Below are 18,192 nucleotides of genomic sequence, written 5' to 3' on the forward strand. Positions count from 1 at the left end.
CAGTAGAAACTGACGGGGCGCTCTCGCCCGCAATGCGAGTTACCCCACCCCTCAACGCCTTTCACGGAGGGGGAGCGCCCCGCGTTTCCGCAAGCCCCCGGGAGAGCACCTCTCGCCCTGCACCGGCACTAACTCCCCACCCAGGAGTTAGGTAGGGAGTGAGGACTTCGCCTCGTCGCTCCGCAGCGAGGACCCGACGACCGCGGTCCGTCACCTCCGCGCGCCAAGCCGCCGCCAGAGCGCGGGAGGCCGGCGCGCTGCCCACTCGCGTCCAGATTCCCCATCTCTTAAGATGGCGGCGGAGGCTGCTCGCTCACGCCCCGCCGCCCGCGCTCCCGGGAGTCGTAGCCTCAGGAGGCGGGAGCGGGCCAGAGCGCGGGGAGCAGCAGGGTGAAAGCGGCTCGGACACTCCAGTCCGGCGCGGGCCCTGGAGCCCTGAAGAACCCGGGCGCGCGATAAACTCGGAGGCGGTTGCACCTGGGAACACCGGCGGCGCCTCAGAAATGGGGAGGAGGGAAAAAAAAAAAAAAAAACGGGAAAAAGAGGAGGAAAAAAAAAAAAAAAGCGGCACATCCGGGATCCTTCCCCCGTCCCGCCCCGGAAGTGACGTTGCGGGCTGGGCCGGCGTCAGGCCGCTCTCGACTGCGCGTTCTGTCCACGTCGCAGCGAGTGTCCCCACAAACTCCCTGAACTCCCCCTCAGCACCCCTTTCCCCGGGATTGCCCGTTCCTCTGCCGCGGCTCTGGGGTTTCTTTGCACAAAGCTGGCTGCAGAGACCGGCCGTTTTCGTTTCCTCACAGACAGGACCCCGCCTGCCCTGCCACGCCCCCCCGGCCCCGCGAGCCCCTCGCGCTTCGCCGGCGAGCGTCGCAGCGTCCCTCCGAGACGACGCTCGGGGCGACCTCAGCCTCCGCCAAACCTTCAGACCCGCTCTGGGGACCCCGGACGACACCCCCCCCTCCGCCCCGCTTTCCTCAGAGCCCCGGCCTCGCGCCGCCCCGCTTCGGGGCTGTCACTCAAGGTGCTAGGCCGCCCCTTCCGGCGGCCGGCCGGGCCCGCCTCCTCCCCTCTTCCCTCCCCCACCCCTCCCCGTGCGAGTGTCTCCCTCTCCCTCTCGCTCCCTCTCTCTCTCCCTCTCTCTCTCTTTTGTGAGTTATAGCAACCGTTGCCTTGTGAATCAAGCGCCATAGTCACCGTAGTCCTGGCGACTGTTACCCATCAACAACAACTACTCCTCTCCTCCTCCTCCTCCTCTTCCTCCTCCTCCTCCTCCCCACCACCACCATCTCCATCACCCACCAACAACACCACAATAATCCACAGCCAAGGTGAATATTCTTCGGTCTCTACATGTGTGTGGGAGCGTGTGGATGCGTGTGAACGCGTGTGTCCGTGCGTGTGTGTCCGTGTGTGCGAGCCGAGTGTGGCTGTGTGGGGGTCTCACTCCTGACACCGGGGGCTGCCGCCGCCGCGGCGCCGCTGCAGCGGGGCTCGGTCCCCCGGGCTTGTTTACAATGGACCGTGCGCGCCGCGGCGGGGTCGGGGGTGTGGGCTCCCGGGCTCCGCGCCGCCCGCCCGCCCGCCCGCCCGCCCGCCCGCCTGCCCGCCGGCCCCGGCCCTCGGCGGCCGCGCTTCAGGGATGGAGCGGGAGCTCGGGGGGCTGCGAGCCGAGCGGGAGAGGGAGCCACAGTTCCCCGAGGCGGATGGTGGAGCTCTCCTCCCTTAGGGCTGGGGTGAGGACGAGGGTCAGGTGAAGAGAGAAGGGTTTTTTCCTTTCTTTCCTGAATTTTCTTCTTTTCCCCCCCAAGCTGCTCGTTTCCTGCTTCTTTCAAACCCGAACTAGACGACAAGGTGCAGGGGGGGGGGAGATCCAAGAGGGGGTGTTTTGTTGTTGTTGTTGTTGTTCACTTGTGGGCCTTGTTGTGGGTTTTGTTATTTTTTTCCTCCTACAACGGTGAACTTTTCCCACCGCCTGGTCGCTTCATTTTTGCCCCTCTCTGCCTTGTGCTCAATGGGCTGCTCTTCTGTTACCATCATCAGCTGCACGGTTTTCTTTTTCTTTTAAAAACTGTGTTTTCTTTGTGCTGCAAACAATCTTAATATCCATTCAGCACTCTTCCTTCCCCCCTTTTCTCCCCCCCCCACACCCCTTGCACACATATTGAAACGGGGCCTCTTCGCTGGACTCTTCTGCAATGGGAAAGAGATTTTTTTTTTTAAGTCAGTTTCTCTCTCTCTCTCTCTCTCTCTTTCTCGTGTGTGTGTGTGTGTGTGTGTGTGTGTGTGTGTGTGTGTGTGTGTGATTTTTCAACGGGATGCAGGGCATCTGTGATACTTGGGTTAGTAGTTATTGACAGTGCTTTATCCTTCTTGTGGAGCTGAAGGGGTAGTAGTGAGATTCCATTTCACTTTGATGAACCTCCTACCCCACAGTGGAGTGTGAACAGTTTTCACTGTGGTTATGAGACTTTGTGATAAACAGGGAAAGGACTTAAGGAAGCTTTGTGAGAACTCAGTTCGCAATGTTACTGGTGGTAGTTATGATACTTTAAAGAGTTTTTTCATCTCTCTTCGTTTTCCTTTGAGAGTTGAAATTGAAGTCAAGTTGTTCATAAAGAATGTATGAAGCTTCTCAACTTGAAACGTGTGTATATTTCACTTTCTCTGTGGTTATTAAGTTTTAGGCATGTGTGTACTTAACAGTCTTTTTATTTGCTTTGCTTTTTTTTGGACAGTGACTTAAGCCAGCTGAAGACAGAAAACTTTTTCCTTTCTTTTCAAAATCTATTCTTCTCTAGATTTGAATACTTCTCAGTTCTCAAGTTATAGGATTCTTGGATAGAAGTAACCCAATTTTTCAGATCCTGTAAATCTGCAGAGGTAACCCACTTTTGCAGCGCCTGTAAATTTTTCCAGTTTAATGTTTAATAAATTATCAGTAAGGAGTTTTCAATAGTGAATGTGTGCGAAAACAAAATATAATGCACTCTTTGCACATATCGAAGTTTCCAGTTTGCATTTTTTAAATACTTATTTAAACAGTCTTCTCTAACAGCAAACATATATTGATATTGATTTACCTGACAGAGCAGCCTGTGAATAATGTGACAGTATTAACTATTCTTGAGGTTGTCAGTGAGCAAGTTGGGTAATTATAGTGTTATTAAGGCTAATGTTTTGTAAAATAAGAATTGGAGGTTAAAAAAACTTTTCCTCTTTCAATTTATTTCCTTTTGATTGCTATTTTTAAATGATGATGATATTTTTGTTCTGAAAGAAGTCTTTCTCAGGACATTCAGGTTTTTTAATATTCATTCACCCCTTCCCCAACCTAGGTTCCATGCAAATCTCTAATACTAACTTGTATTTTTTTTTTCTGTTCAGATGAGTGTCAAATGCCTGAACACTTTTGGATGGTGAAGCTCCTGGGTCCTTTAAATGCTCTCTAAGTTAATAAGAGTTGTGCTGTCTTGAGACAGTATGAGACCTTTTGCAATTTACATATTAGGTTTTCAATCGAATAGACCGTATAATTTTATAGTTTAATATCTTTATTTGCAGTGTCCAAAAACTTTTGAGGCATTTCACTCATTATAAATATCTCAGGTTTTCTATGATTTAGATTTTCATTCACAGGTTGATTTGTGATCAGAACTTAAATTGAATTTTATTATTCATTTTTAAAAGCACACATATAGTGCTTTTGTATAGACTTTATATAAAAATTGCTGTTAGAGATTTTCTGCTCTCAACTATGTCAGCATTGTTCATTTAGATTGAGTAAGTAACAACCAGGAATATTAATAAATGGATAAGTTTAAAGATTGAAAACAAGGATAAATACTTAGCAGTTAGTTTATTCTTTCTGTGTGTGCGTGTGTGTGTGTGTGTGTGTGTGTCTGTGTGTGTGTGTGTGTTTGCTAGGAAGGACTGTATTATGTATTGGTGTTCTCAGTTTACAGATTAGTAGGAATCTATGAAAGCATCCTCACTTGAAAACTAAAACAGTTAAATCAGAGTCATTTGTAATTTGTTTTGAGTATCTGAATATCTGATTTATTGTATGTCATAATGCCTATCTCAATCTTTTGGATTATTTTTGTGTTTGAATTGCATTAAATGGTATAGGTGTATATATACATCTGGTGCACTTAAATGTATATAGTAAACTAAATGCATTGCTAAAATTGCATCATTCTGGAATGTTTTCATTTTATGGGGTACTTATGCCTACTTTTAAAAAGTGTATTTCTCTAGTATTTCTCTTAAATAGTCTTATACTTGACTTAGATAAGTAAAAATGGCTTATGGTTTATAAGTTTATTTACTTTCACAGCTAATGATTTTTTTCAGGCTAACCAAATTTAAAGTAACTTTTTTATCATTAAAAAGTAGCAGTTGAAAATGAATGAATGAATGTAAGCCAAGATAGAGTCAGGGTATCACCTAAATGATTATATGTGTTACTTTTTGGTAACATGTTTCATAATTCTTGAGAAAGTTGATGTATGTGCTTCGAAACTTCCAAGTGAGGAAATCAGTAGGTGGAATATTTGATTTTACTTTTTAGATTTTAAAGTGTGTGTGTGTGTGTGTGTGTGTGTGTCTGTGTGTCTGTGTGTGTGTGTGTTTTTTAAAAGGATTCAGTTAGCATCAAATGTAGCATCAGGAAAGAAAGACTTTGCTGAACAATCTTAGGAATGTTACTTTGTTCTTGGTATCTAAAGTGAGGATGTGTTGAAAGAAATTCGAATACCAAAGAAGTAAACTTTTAAATTATGGAGAATCTTCAAAAAAGTAAATCTTTACATTTTGAAGAGCCTGTCATTTATTGTGTTTCATATTGTTTTTTAGAATGAAAGAATTCTCCACTTACAGTTACGTTCACATTAAATAGTTTCCCTAATGGAATCATTTGTTTTTAACTCATTGGTATATAGCAAAAGAAATATAAAGTGGCCATCACAAAATGAATTTTAAATTCCTCTCTGTTCACAGGTGCATAGTGTTCCCATATTTTGGAAATCCAAGATTAAATGGATTTGACTAAATCTGGCTTTTTAGGGACAGATGGCTGCTTTAAACAGGTGTCACTTTCATTTCTATCCCATTGTGTTGGGACTTCCAGTGGTTCACAATAGGGCTGTGTAAAGCAGGTGGCATCCTTTGCTTTTGTCCTTTGTAAAATATATTTTTGGTGTTAATTATTTTCCTAGGAAGAAGGAATTAATGTAAAAGTTTTGAACTCTTCAAGATTTATAACTTAACATTTCTGAATATCATTCTATTTTTAAGCTGGATAAGTTGCACAAAATACTTAAAAATTTTTTTAAAAGCAATGGTAAAGTCCCTTTTAGTCCAGAGAAAGTACTCACTTTACACAATCAATCAAATTTTTCTGAATTAAAAAAATAAGCAGATTTAAATTTATATTGTGAAATTTGGTTATACATGAAAGGATAACTTTCGCCATTACATATTAAATATTTTGGACATCATTATTTTAATTGATTAATTTTGGAAATTGGTGTTTTGTTAGTTACTTAAAATATTTTCAAAGAAAAACATTTTTCCGACCTTCTGCAATTGTTGCTATATAGACAGTTTTTGGTGCTCTTTTTAACTGAAAACCATTTTTAAGCAGTGTTGTTTAAAAATATGTACGGGAGTAAATAAAACAGTATCAACCTACTGATTTCTAAGGTTCATTTTTACTCTGATTCTGTTCTTTTTGTTGTTGTTGAAATTTTATACATCCTATAACAGATGCACCAGAGGGTGCTGTGCTGTTTGCAACATGAGATTATTATTACTAAGAATGTGAACTTATTAGAACTTTACTATTTGAAGAAAACAATTAATTATATATCCATCCAGCAGATAATAGTCTTGTTTCTATGGTGTTTAAATCTAATAAATTCTTAATTGGCAGTTTTATATCAAAGTCTGTTTCTATACTAATACTTATTAGCAGAACATAAAGCAGTATCAAGATTGATATCTTTGGCTAGTGTGTGAATGTCAACATTTGTCCTGTAGGCATGTACATTAATCACCTTATGCAGATAATTTCAGTCTATTTCAAAAATATAGTTTATCTTGAGAATCTTAGTATTCTGGCAGAATGACTTTCTACTCTGAATTTGGTTGTATGTACAATATTTTGTACATTTTTATATGACATAGTGATGTGCTTTTTTATAGTAGAATCTTTTTTTGAAAAAGCTACCTCAAAAGAATAAATGGTAATAATAGTTTAAGTCAGCAATGATGCTCTTAAAAATTGTCTGGAGAAGTCACTCCTCAATGCTGTTGTACTAGTCTGGTTTGAATATTTAATTTGACTGTATTAATATGCACAGTTTTAGATTTTCTGTCTCACTCTATGACATTTCTAAACAGGTTGTTCATATATTATTTTCTATATCTGAAGATTTGTTGAGTAAGAACTTTTTAGACAAACTGTTGAGTTCAGTCTTTTGGGCTTCTGCTTGACTCATTGACTTTCTTTCCACAGCAGTGTATGCTCTAAATGACAAAATATTGAAACTGTGGTTGTCAGTGTCTTTCTCAAGTAAACTTAGAAAGATATAGTTACATAATGCAAACTTTTTCCCCAGGATTTTTCTATACTAATATTCTACATTGAATTGTAGTTAGCAAAATGTGATTTTTTTTTTAATGTGATTTTTTTTTTTCAAAAGCAAATTTAGGCATAGTATTTCAGATGTTGGAATATTGCAAAGAATCCTAAACATCAGTAAGAATAACAATATCCTTAAATACTGTTGTTAAAAATAGGGATTTTTCTTAAAAAATGCAGTCTTGCAGCTTAGTTAAATTTTTTAAGTATATTGTATGACAAGTTTCATTATTTCAATATCTTCAATATTTGAACTTTCATATTTCATATCAAAGTGCAAGATGTACCTTAGAAAAACAAATCAGTTAATTGAAATATATTTAGAATATCAAATAGGTACATGGTTTGCTTTTAAAATAGATTGATGGGTAGTATATTGGTTAAGGATGCAAGCTTTGGGGTTTGATTTCAGAAAAATCTTAGTAGATATAGGCTTTTGAACAAATTATTTGCCTTCACTTAGCCTCAGTTTTCTCATCTCAAAAATAGGATCAATCATATCTACCATGTGGGGTTACATAATGATTAAATCTAATATACCTTGTTCAGTATTTCACATAGAATTCATGCTCAATATTTGTTGGATCTTATTACTAGGTAATGTGAAGAAGATACCCATTCTAATCTTTTTGCCATTTAAGAATCCTTTTTATATGGTTCTGACCATCTCCTTTCCAGTGGGCCTTAGATTTTAAAGGATTTTGCCCATTCATCTACATTAAATGTTATTTCCCCCCTCCCCCTTAAACATAAGTCAAAGACACCAAACTGTTAACTACAGGTTTGGATTACCACTTGATAAACAGTTTTGTTATTGCACTGAATTAATAGGAGGCTCACCCAAGTTATATTTTGGTTTTACTCCATAGTCTTATTGTAGTGGATTTCTTTTACTACAACTTGGATAACACTCTTGATCCAGGGATCTAAGAATGAGAATGAAGTAACATTTCATAAACTCATACTTCCCCATTGTCCAATTTCTGTTTTCCTTTCTATATATTTTATTATGCTTGAAAAAATTTTAGCCCTATTTATAAACTTTATATAAAATGCAGTCATTAATATAAAATGACAAATATAATCTAGTCAGATGTATAAATATGAGTTTATCAAAAAATTATTCCACCATTTTATAATGTGCTACTTTGAATTGTTATTTTACTAAGGGTAGTATAATGCATGTGGTCACCATTTGTATACTTAACAGCAGTAAGTAACTTTTGAAATAATTTACTATCCCAAATCTTGAAGTGTCAGGTAACCTTGGAATGTTATCCTGGGTAACATATAATAGGTAATTGCAGAGGAAAATTGTCACCCTGGGCTCCCGTTCTTTGGATGTTAAAGATGTTTAAGGAAACATTCTAATTGCTGCTATACCTAAAGTTGCTGTTAGTAATTTGCTATGTTCCTATTTTTCTAAGCATTTTGATTAGGAATGAAATGTTCTCATTCTTGAGTTATCTAAATAGTTTCAGTCTTTCTCAGACTGGAAATGTGATTTAAACATTTCATTTGAAAATTTACCTGATATTCTGTCCTTTTTTGCTGACACATTGTATAGGCTTTTTGCCTGCCTCCCTTACCTAACTTGCCCCTATTATCCCCACTCCTATTAAGTGTTTAATTAGATGATTCCCTTTATGTTGTTTTTATAGATAATTAGCCCCAATATAAAGAGTAGCCTGACTCCCCATTCCACCATCTCTCCTCTGCTGCTTTTTACCAGTGAATTTTACATACTTCTAAAGGAACTTTTGGAAAAGGCATAGAAACATGACTTAGATGATAAGCTTATATATTATTCTTACTGGTATAATTTTTGTACAATTTCTGTCCATCTGACTGCATTCCTGAACAAATGCATATCCTTGTCCCACTAATGACCTGAACATGTGACCTGAACATGTTTTTCCTCTAAAAGGTTCCCTTCCTAGTCCTGGCTGTGTACTGGCCTCTGGCTAAGCATCTTTTAAAGTAAAATCTCTAGTCATAAATATTGTATTTACACTTTCACATATGTTTGCCCATTGCTGACTCTCTTCTCCAGGACTCTCCTTTCTTACTGCTTACATTAGAAGCTGTAATACCCCGTTAGTACTGCTTGCCTTTGCTTTACCGTGCCTGATCAGGACTACTGTAGGTTCCTGGTATATCCCATTTTAGGCACAAAGGGATAAGGAATAATAAGAGCTAAGCCTAGGAAAACTAAGAATGAGGCAGATGGACTTCAAATAAAAGTATATTGGTTGGTGAAAGGAAGCCTATATTGAGAGGTGATGTAGAAAGGAATAGAGGGTGACTAGGCTTAGAAATGAAGGTCTTGAAAAGTGCCAGCCAAAGGAGGGTGAAGAGGAGAAAATCTAGGTTTTGTACTGCTACTAGTCTGCCAGACTCTCAAATTTTAGGCTAGCCACTTAAACCCTCTTCGTCTCAGGTGCTCCATCTGTAAATGAAACAGTAAGGCTGTGTGACCCCTAAGGTCCTTTCCACTCTAATAGTCTGTGATTTCATGGCAAGACTGTTAGTGGTAAAAGGGAAACATGCCAATAATATGCAATTAGGAATTGGTGTTTCCTTTTATCAGAGGGCTTGAAGGCTAGCATTTTGCTTGCCTATTGTTTCATTTGATAAGGACAACAAAGTAAGAAAAGCCAGAGCTAGTGTCTAGCAAAGTGGTCAAATTCAGAAGGTCCACCATTTCAGTGGCCCTTGTAGGAAACTGTGGCCAAGTCCCCTGATTTCCTCCCCCACATCGGAATTAACTGAGTCTCACAGCTTGAGCTTCTGCTGAGCCAGCTCCTCTAAGTCTTTGTGCCAGACAAGTCTGTCAGTTAGAGATCCTGCCTGTTGCTCACCAATGAGATATTTAAAAGAGGACATAATTTCCTAAGTAGGTGTGTGGATAGGCAATTTGACAGAGAGGAAGGCAATGGGAGACAGGGAGGGAGAGAGGGAATGATGTGAACTTTATCTAAAAACAAAAATTAGGGTTCTGTTTACCTTATTTTTAAACATTTCTTCTCCAGTTATTAAAATCTTGCTTTTTCCTTCCCTTCATGCATTCAGCAGCTTTTAAAAATTGTTAAAATCCTGTCAAAAGAGCCTGGACAAGTTCTGAGGGCTTTTAGAGTACTCTGGGAAGCTTTGTCATCATCCCCACTAGTATTCCTAATATTCCTTTGGTCATATTTACTGCCGTTGTTAATACTTGGATAGGCATTCTTTTTATTTAGGTTTGATTACAGAAAAAAATGTGTCCTTCAATCAAGAAAATTTCATAAATTTTTGTTTTAATTTTAATTTGTCACATAGAGTTATCAAAATTCTAAAACACTATAGGTTATGGAGGACAAATTTTTTTGTTCCAGATAAGTCTTATATTCTAATATATACATCCCTTCTCCTACCAGCCTAATAGCGTATGAAAGATTAATAACTTACAATTTTGCTGTTTCCGTTCCTAAATGTCATTGCACATTCTGTCCGTCCAGTTTACTTTTGTGGCCTGATAAGTTTTGGTGAGGGTAAGTGTTGGGATTGGATTGAGAACATGGGATGGTGAGAGATGAAGTGACACAGGTGCTCCAGTATTTCTGCCATTTCTCTTTTCTCTTGTAGTGTTGGTCAGAGTACACATGCTTCTTGCAATGATAGACATTTTATTGCTTTTGCCAGTGATTTCTCCTAAACTCTGACTGTATGAGTCCCTTAGTATATTACTTGTTGTTCAGTAATATCCTTCTCTTTTAAGAATACTATGTTGTGATTTAGTCATGTGCATGTTTGGAAAGATAGGGATAAATAAAAGGAGTAATGAGACAATCTAGTTCATATGTCAGATGACAGAAATGATGTTTGAAATCCACCTTTTTTACATTTTGCTTTGAGTGAATTGCTTTGTGTCCATATTTTTTGCAATAGAACCTAAGTTTTCCTCTGTTCCTATTAGGCATTTTAAAGGCCAGCGTATACTCTGTTACATCAACCTTTTACTGATTGGCATATGATTATTTCTGATGACAATCTTGAAGAGTTTTAATGAAGTGTCATCTTAAGGGTCGTTAATAAAAAACATGAAAAGACATTATGTTAGTGATATGAAAATCACTTTTACCATTTTAATGCACTGTATACATCTTGATGTTGCACAGTGAAAACCCAACATGATTGATACACAGATCTGAATAGTTAGATTCTTTGTTTTACAGCATGATTGTATTGCATGCTTCTAAAGGACTTTTCTAACCTTTTGTTTTAAAAGTTATTTTACATTTTAACAGTCTACTTATATTAAGAAAAAATGGAATTGAGCTTAGATTCTGTGTTTTGTGTATATGTTTATGTGTGTGTATCTTTGAAAGTCATTTTCATGTATGTATTGCTGGATGCTTTAAACTTCCTCAAAACCATTTTTTGCTCACTGGTTTTTGCATCATATATACCTCGGATCAGTATTAGGAAGCGCCTGAATGCTATTTTCTTGAGGGAAAGAAAATTATGGGAAATGTTTGACTTAAAATCTTTGAATGACCTTCCTATAGTTTGGGGTAGTTTTTAGTAGTGCCTCATATTATATGATTTTTAGAGGCTGTCTTTCGTTTACCAAGGCCATGAAAACTGAAGTTGAATTGAATTATAAAGGCAAAAATTATAATTCATTTTCCGATTATAGTAGGTTAAGATATTGTACTGCTGGATTCACATTTGATCTATTCCTTTAATTTTAGGAATCAAATTTTGAAACTTAAACCTTTCAAATGTTGAATGAGTAGAACTATATAATAAATATTGATTTATATTTCAGCAAAGATTTGAGGACCATATGACTTAGAAGAAAGGTGGGACTTTATTTTTGAGATTAGAAGACAGTGTATTATAATATTTTGATTGGGTTAGACTTGCTTGAACATTTATTGATGTTGATAGAAATGCAAATAACCATAGGCTAGAAATGTAGATGAGATTAATTTGTCAGAGGAGACCACTTTAGTGATCATACTTCACTCACCATCAGTCCTGCCTTTCTTGTAATTTTGAAGCATGGGCTTCTTTTTTTGAATCACATTAGCCTCTATTTGTGTTTTTGTTGTTTTGCATTGCTGTCATTGCTCTTTGTAATTTCTCAAGCTTAGAGCATAGTCTTGGTGATATTTTACCCACAACTTTTGAAAGTTCCAGTTTGCCTTTTGGTTTACAGACCTTAGAAAGAATGCCAATGACCAGACCAGCTTCTTAATCTGAAGAAATGGTTTAAGAATGAGGATAAATTGGGGCAGGTTCATATAATTGGAAAAGCTAGCAGAGGAATAGCTGGTATGTACTTAGTACATGTAGAACATAAAGAGAAGTGAGGGCCTCCCTGGTGGCGCAGCGGTTGAGCACTGGGTTGCGAAGCTGCCTGCAGCCTCTGCAGCGCCGGTTCGATCCCTGGCTGCTCCCGGCCACCAGAGGAGGGTCCCACATGGCACGCAGAGGGTCCCACATGGCACGCAGACCTCTCCTGCAGCCTGTTGCTCCCCTCAGCAGTGTACTTTGGTCCTTCTGCCTGCTCTGCTCCCCGCTCTGGCTCTGGTGAATTCTCTCACCCTCCCGTGCTTCTGACTGTACCCAGTGCTTGCATAAATAAATAAATAAATAAATCTTAAAAAAAAAAAAAAGATGTCACATTCATAAAAAGAGAAGTGAAGAGTCATTGTAGAGTCTATATAAGAAACCCAGTTCACCATATTTAGCATATGTTCATATTACCACTACTAATGTTGTTAACATTATTTCTAATATTGGGTCCAAAAACATTCTGGCAGACACCTAACAGATAATTGGATATGTTAATCCATAAACGTGTAGTTTTATGTCATTGTCCCTTAGCTTTACTTTTGAATAAAGAATTAAGGATTTATATCAATGTGTATTCAGTGCCAATGCTAACTTGGTTAATTTAAGAATCTTTAAATGACTCAGGTTTCTGTTGGGTTTGAAGAATTATTTTGAAAGAAAAGAGATATTAGATCTGAAATTACATATTCCCAGTTATGAGGGTACATTTTTTAAAAGTTTCAAATTGTGGAAGACTACGGTAGTGATAGATGTGATTATTTGGGAATCTATAAGGATAAAAAAATATTGAAAATGCAGTTAGATGAAATTAGTGGAAAATTTTGAAAAGACAAAAATAAGGTTAGGTGGATAGATCAAAATGTCAATGGTGAAATAATTTGTTGAATGAACAGTGATGGGGGGGCTACTAACGATTTTAACAAATAGGAGACACCGAGGAATAGATTTTACTTAAGTTTCTTTGTGGGAATCACATTGGTTTTTTTATTTGTTGGAAATGTTTACAAAAGGCTCTGGGACCTTTGACTAATGTTATATGGGATTTCACTATTATTCACTGTTACATATAGAAAAAAAGTAAATTGTATATTAGAGTTTTCTTATAATTATTTTATTATTACAAAGTTGTATATTATATATTGGTATAAAATATAGAAAATTAGCATGTTCAGTTTAGAACTCTGATTAAATTATCTGGTATCTAAAGCAGTTTTTAATTGGGGAGCCATGTATAGTGGAAACTGTATAATGTTAAATGTGTACATTGTTAAGACTTCCTTATTTTGGAACTTTTAATACTACATTGAAGTAGAAAGAATAGTATAATGAATCTCATGTACCCGAACATAGATTTAATTAGTACCTTCTATTGTTCTTAGAACTGTAGAATTTGAAATACTTGTTTATTGAAATAAACTTTGATACTTTTTTTTAATGCATTACTCTGAAAAAAATTGGATCTTTATGTTAAGAACAAACTCAGTGAGACTTCAAACAATGCTTACATTATGTTCAAGACAGAATATTTAAGTGATTAATCTTCATATTGTTTCTTCTATGTTCAGCATTTCTAAATCAAGAAATTTGTCCTTAGTTGTTGGGCAGGTCTTTTATTTAGTATTTCCAGGCTATTTTCCTTGAAACCTGAACTATCATTTTAAAAAAAAGGAACAAGCACAACGGCACCAGCCCATGTTTCAGAACACAGGAAAACACTTATTTTGGGATATACCTCTCAGAGGCGAAGTGGCATTAATCTTTTGTACATCCTTCTTTTAAATTATTTGTGAGTAGATTTTAAGAGCCATTTTGGGAATTGATAAGGGAAGAAAGCCACTGTCTTCTTGAGTATTTCTTTCAAAGTTAGTTACTTCAATTACTAGGATATAATAGAATATAAAGGAAGAATCATTTATTGGTAAGAGCTAATGCACCGATAGCTTTTGACATCATTCAAAGCAGAGTAATACTTTCTGATTTACTATTGTTAGGGATTGAAGAGGGTTCCTTAATTTTTTCTTGTATTAGAGTCAGTTAAGTATGAAAGACACTATTTTCCAGTGCTAGAGTCTATAGCAAAATAAATAAATAAATCCATTATTCACGTTGGAAACTTCTGTAATGAGCAGACTAATAGTTATAACAGATAATTATTAACGTCATTTTAACAAACAACACAAAATACAGACCTAAATCTCTGTTTAAAAGCAGATATTTTCTTGTTTGAATCTAGTTAAATGATTAAGGCATGAAGAAGTTAATACATTAAAGAATGTAATGTGCTTTTTTTCTTTGGTCATGTGACTTTGTTAAACTTCTCTCGGACCCGAAAGTTTCCACAGCAGTGGCAGTCTTTAAATCTTTTAGAATAATTAGACAGACAGACTAGGAAAGTGATACAAAATAATCAAAATAATACATTAATTAAATGCTCTTATAACTAAACTACAATATCTTTTCTGAAAGAGTAATTTTCTTTCTGCTTTAGGAAATATCTAATGAAGTGACCTTGTATATTAGATTCATACGCATTTAAAATTTCCAAAAATAGATAGAAGATGCATTGTATACACAAGAACACCAGGCAGTTTTTGAGCAAAACATGAGCATAACACCACAAAACAAAAGATCACAGAATATACTTGTTAATTTCAGTGATATTTGTAGAAAATTTTGTTATGAATTTAATGCTATAGCAATATAAACATTTGTAATAACTTTTTCTGTGCTTTTAGATAATTTACTCTTTGAATCAAAGTCTAATTTATTTTGTCTCTTATTAACATTACATATATTATTAATTAAAGAACTAGTAATTTTACTTTATTATTTTTTTTAAGAACCGGGGTACAGGCCAGATGTAGGGGAAGGTGAGAGGACTCACCAGAGACAGAGCCAGGAACAGAACAGGCAAACTGACTGAAATACACTGCTGACCGGAGCAGTGGGGAGACAGGAGAGATCTACCCCACCACGTGGGTTGTTCCGCGGCCGATGGGCATGGAACCCTCACTGCAGAGGCTGCAGACAGCTTCACAGCACAGCGCTCAACCGCCTGTGCTACCAGGGAGCCCAACACTAGTAATTTTAATTTTAAAACTTTTTTTTTTTAATTTGGCTACTACTGTGTTTATATTATATAAATTTAAAAACAAGCCATTTCCAATGTGAGAAATTTTCTTATACTCTATTGAAGTAACTCCCCAATAACAGAAAACTTGAAGTTCTAATTTGAAGAACAACCATGTAAAGGAAACAATTCATCCAAGAATTGACCTGTATTTTACAATTTCTGCTTGCATACAGCCAAGCTTTTGGTCTAGAGCTGGAACCTCAGAACCCGTCTAATGAGCCCTAAGTACCTCAACTTCAATCTTTTACTTAAGAGTAATTTTTCTTTCTGCTTTAGGAAATATCTAAATATCTAAAATGCTGTATTCTGCTTTTTTACCATGACCAGCTCTGCACAGTCAACAAAAAGGAGCAGTCACAGTGCTAGGGTAGAACTTAAAAAGATGAAAAAGCTTTCATAAAGTTACTTATGCTTCCAAATGATAGAAATATATAGAATTCCAGTAAAAGCATAATTAGAATACTTTAGAAACAAAATTTTTACATTGGAATAAACTTTGGGGGCTATCTACTTAACCCTCCTGCCTACCTTCCCTGTATTTGAAAGATAAGAAAACTGAGGTTAAATGACTTGCACAATGACATAATTATCAAAGCTGGGGCTGTTGAATTCCAGACTCTTATACTCAACCTGTGTCATATCATAGCTTGCAAAACTTCTTTTTTTTTAAATAAGATTTTTATTTATGCACACAGGAACTGGGGTACAGGCCAGAGATGAAGGGGGTGAGAGGATTCAGCATAGACAGAGTGGGGAACAGAACAGGTGGATCCACTGAGATACACTGCTGAGAGGAGAACAGGGAAAGACAGGAGAGGTCTGCTGCTCCATGTGGGTAGCTCCCTGGCCTGCTGGGGATCGAACTTGTGCTGCAGGGCCTGCGGATAGCTTTATAGTGCTGTGCTTAACCCCTTGTGCCACCAGGGAGGCCCCGCAAAACTTTTCTTATCAACCATCTACCTAAATGTGCTGCCTTTGGTAGTCAGAATGCTTGTTTTTGTATACATTTGTGCTCCGTATATTTTTTTCAGTTTTGATTTCTTAAAAGCAATTTAAAGTTTTATAATTCTGCCTTTGGTTTGAATAGATATCTTGTTTTTTTATTATTTCTAACAGTTTTTGGTATACAGATCTTTGTTTAATTGCTTCCTTTTAGAGTGACATAGAAATAAAATTTAAAAATGTTTCCCAACCTTAACTAGGTTCTTAACTAAGAGAAAACACCACACTTGATAATTTTTTAAAAAATGAAACATTATTTATTTTTATCATTTATATTTCTCCTTGCTGTATGTTACTGATATATGTATGTCATTATCAGTGTATTTGTGTGTAAATAATTCTCAGACCTGGTGTGTAAAATAATGGGTAAAATAATGTTGATTCTAATCATTCGGAAGATCAAAATCCATCAACTTGTTAATTTTAAAAATTGAAGTATTTGTTCCTGTGGTTCATTCTCTTTTGGAACAAAAGTAAAAGCCTGGCAACTGATATAGACAGGACAAGCTGAGACTTGCCCAGCTGGGCTTTAAAGGTGTTGCAGCAAGCTTAAGTAAGAGAACCAACAGAATGAGAATGTGAAGGGACTGCCCTTTATTCCATGGCAACCAGAAGCAATACCTGCAGTCATGCTATTATATGACTTCTTATTTTTTAATCTAAATTTTTGGAAAGCTGTGTTGTTTACTGATTAGGAGTATGAGACTGTGATAGAAATAATTACCAAGATTCTGTTTGTGTGGATATGTGTATGTTTTTAGAATTGAAGTAAATCTTAAAGGTCTGTCTTGACTTTTGTTTTGGTATCTAGTTTAGAGGTAGAGATGTACAATTTAAGTACTAACCCTGTTGATTATTTGAAACAATCCATCTAAGAGAGACCAAGAAAATGACAAATAACTGAACTTTCTGGTTGGTAACTAGATGTTCTTACCAACCTCATTTGTGGCATCAAATCCGAAAGGATACATTTATATAAAACAGGAGTAGGTTTCCTGTAGGGAAAGTCATTTGTCATTTGCTCTTAACAAGGTAAATCCCCGTGGACAAACCTTTCTTGTAAAACTATTCCCTTTGGATTTATTCTCACCTTCAATAAAAAAGGAGATATGATAAACAAAGGTATGATGAAATATTAGTTAGCTCTTGCATTTTTGGTTATAAGTTCCTCATTCTTAATCTTTTATGACTTTTTAAAATTCTACTGTTTCTTATAAACTAAGAGAAAACACAATGCTTTAAATTGATTTTGTTTTCTTCTAATTGAGGAAAAGGGTTTTATTGAGAGGCAAGGGATCTAAATCATTTATTTTTCAACTTAGCTATGTTCCTGATCTACCAACATACCTGCTTGCTTGTTACATTTAATGGAAAATACAAATATTAAAATGAGAAGAGAGCTAAATACTTGAAAGTCTTAAACTTCGATTTGAATATGAGTTTGTTACCAGAGTAACTAAAGGCTAGATTACTGTATTTTTTTGGCATGAAGAGGAAAATATCTAAAACATGGAATGTAGTCTTAATATCTCATGATTTTATAATCTGGATAAATTTTTACTTAAACTGTTTCTAAAAATGGATTAATAGCATACTCCAAAAATTAGGTACTTTAGATGTTTTCAAATAGCTCATAGTTTTATGTTTCTCTGGGTCAGAATCTTCCAGGATTCCTAATGGCCTGTTCATCAGAATCATTTAAGAAATATTTATTGAGTGCCACAAAACCACTACAGATTTTGCTGTTAGGAAGCTTACAGTCTAATACACATTTTCAAGCCTTTATTTCACCACACTGCTCTGTCTGTTTTTTGGCCAGCCTACCTTAGAGTTTTGTGGTACTGGTTTAAGAGCATGAACTTCAGAATGAAAAACCCTGGAATTTCAGCTTTGCTACTGGCTTAACCTTAGGCAAATTCCTTAAACTTTAAAGTAAGATTAATAAAGTCTACCTTAAAAGACTATTTCAAAGATTACGTTAGATGGCACAGGTAAATACCACTGTATCTGACAAATAAATGGAAGTTGCTATTATTACACTTATATGGTCCCTTGAATTCTACATTGTCAT

General features: G+C 36.9%; 1 protein-coding gene across 7 annotated transcripts in view; it reads left to right on the forward strand.

The window, feature by feature from the left end:
* Positions 1-1,070: 1,070 nt before the first annotated feature.
* Positions 1,071-18,192, forward strand: part of RFX3 (regulatory factor X3) — a 275,282-nt gene continuing 258,160 nt past the window's right edge. For 5 of the 7 annotated variants that reach the window (XM_037491495.2, XM_037491502.2, XM_037491503.2 and 2 more), the window contains exon 1: positions 1,071-1,328. The gene's annotated coding sequence lies outside the window, so the exon portion shown is untranslated. The remainder of the gene's footprint in view (positions 1,329-18,192) is intronic. The other 2 variants (XM_037491517.2, XM_054688855.1) reach the window with 1 other exon arrangement.

The sequence above is a fragment of the Talpa occidentalis genome, unplaced genomic scaffold (genome assembly GCF_014898055.3).
Source record: "Talpa occidentalis isolate TD23 unplaced genomic scaffold, MPIMG_talOcc4v2.1 talOcc4.7, whole genome shotgun sequence".
Lineage (NCBI taxonomy): Eukaryota > Metazoa > Chordata > Mammalia > Eulipotyphla > Talpidae > Talpa > Talpa occidentalis.